Below are 2,146 nucleotides of genomic sequence, written 5' to 3'. Positions count from 1 at the left end.
TCCTTATCGCCCATTACTGAGTTACCCCATCCCCCCACCCACCTCCGTTTCTCTAATCCTCAGTTTGTCTTCCCGGAGTCAAGAGTCTCATATGGCTTGTTTCCCTCTCTTATTTCTTCCCCATCAGTTTTCCCTCCCTTCCCCTATTGTCCTCTGCAGTATTCCTTATGTTGTACATGAGTGAAACCATATGATAACGGTCTTTCTCTGATTGACTTATTTCACTTAACGTAGTATCTTCTGGCTCCATCCATGTTGATGTAAATGGTAGATAGTCATCTTTTCTGATGGCTGAGTAATATTCCATTGTATATATGAACCACATCTTCTTTATCCATTCATCTGTTGAAGGACATCTAGACTCCTTCCACCGTTTGGCTATTGTGGATATTGTTTTTATATATCTGTATCTTTATATTTAAAGCAACATCCTTGTGGATGGCTTTTTCTTTCAATCTGATGATCTCTACCTTTTAATTGTTTTAGATTATTTATATTTTATGCAATCATTGTGGTTGGATTTACATCTACCATCTCGCTAGTTGTTTTCTACTTATTCCATCTCTTCTTTGCTTTTATTCTCTTTTCCTATGTTCTTTGAAATTTATTGGGTATTTTAAAGAATTCCATTTGTCTCTATTATTGTCTTATTAGTTACATGTATTTTTCTTTAAGTTTTTGCTTTGGATTCACAATATACATTTTTAACTTTTTAACTTTTCACACTTAACCTTCAAATAATATATCTTTTTTTTTAAACCAATAAGTTTTTAAAAAAAGGATTAGGTGTTTATTTTAGAAGGAGAGAGAGAGAGTGAATGCAAGGGGGTATGGGGAGAGAGAGAGAGAGAGAGAGAGAGAGAGAGAAAGAAAGAAAGAAAGAAAGAAAGAAAGAAAGAAAGAAAGAATATCCTCAAGCAGCAGGGAGCCCGACATAGGGCTCTATTCCAGGACCCTGAGATGAAATCAAAAGTTGGACACTCAACCAGCTGAGCCACCCAGGTGCCCCAAAGTCAACAGATTTTTATTTCAGGAATTTTACACGTGATTCCTTCCACTGCCAATCACTGTAGGTCCTCCAAAGTCAGAATCGTAATCTTCAAAATAGCCTTTTTTAAAAAGAACTTTTGTTCAATCCACAATTGTCACTGTCAGTCCTGTGATCTTTGGGATTCAGTTTCTCTCCTTTAGGACCACATATAGGGTCAGAGTAGATGGATCTGCCTGGTTCTCAATTTAAAATATCCTCTAAACATGAATGAGTTCAAATCCCATCACCCCTAAATTATCACACCCTAGAACTGTACAGAATGTTGGGATATGACAATACCTAAGATTTTAAAGATTTAACTATTAGGTCTTTCACAGAGTTTTAGTAGATAGATATCCTGTAGTTCTTTCCCACAGATCTAACATATAGTTCTGTGACTAAAGGAACCCCCACACACACATGCTATGAGGTGTTTCCAACAATGTAGGNTTGGGATTCAGTTTCTCTCCTTTAGGACCACATATAGGGTCAGAGTAGATGGATCTGCCTGGTTCTCAATTTCAAATATCCTCTAAACATGAATGAGTTCAAATCCCATCACCCCTAAATTATCACACCCTAGAACTGTACAGAATGTTGGGATATGTCAATACCTAAGATTTTAAAGATTTAACTATTAGGTCTTTCACAGAGTTTTAGTAGATAGATATCCTGTAGTTCTTTCCCATAGATCTAACATATAGTTCTGTGACTAAAGGAACCCCCACACACACATGCTATGAGGTGTTTCCAACAATGTAGGTTACAGAAAAAAACCCATTGGGGTAGACCTCAACCAAATTATATATCTTCTAACAGTATAGTTTCATTTCCTCTGTTCCATCCTTTGTGCTATTGATTTACTTTTTGCCTTTATATATGTTATTAACCTCCCGATACATAGTTATTACTTATGCTTTAGATAACTAATAATCTTTTTAAAATTCTAAAGAAAAACTTTAAAAAATTTATCTCTACTTTTTACCATCTTCAGGACTCTTCAATCCTTTGTATGAATCCAAATTTCAATCTAGTTTCAGTCTTTCTGCCAGAAGAATTACCCTTTAACATTCATACTACACCAGAGCTGGTAATGCTCTCTCTTTGTCTAAAAAA

At 35.6% G+C, this 2,146-nt stretch overlaps 1 non-coding gene across 1 annotated transcript; it reads right to left on the bottom strand.

Moving 5' to 3' along the window:
- Positions 1 to 1,695: 1,695 nt before the first annotated feature.
- Positions 1,696 to 1,827, bottom strand: LOC117797343. Its single transcript, XR_004622272.1, has one exon. It is a non-coding gene; the product is annotated as a small nucleolar RNA SNORA18 (small nucleolar RNA).
- Between the last annotated feature and the right edge of the window lie 319 nt (positions 1,828 to 2,146).

Source organism: Ailuropoda melanoleuca, chromosome 20, assembly GCF_002007445.2.
Source record: "Ailuropoda melanoleuca isolate Jingjing chromosome 20, ASM200744v2, whole genome shotgun sequence".
Lineage (NCBI taxonomy): Eukaryota > Metazoa > Chordata > Mammalia > Carnivora > Ursidae > Ailuropoda > Ailuropoda melanoleuca.
The sequence above is the reverse complement of the archived record's forward strand: the minus strand, read 5'-3'. Positions and strand labels throughout refer to the sequence as shown.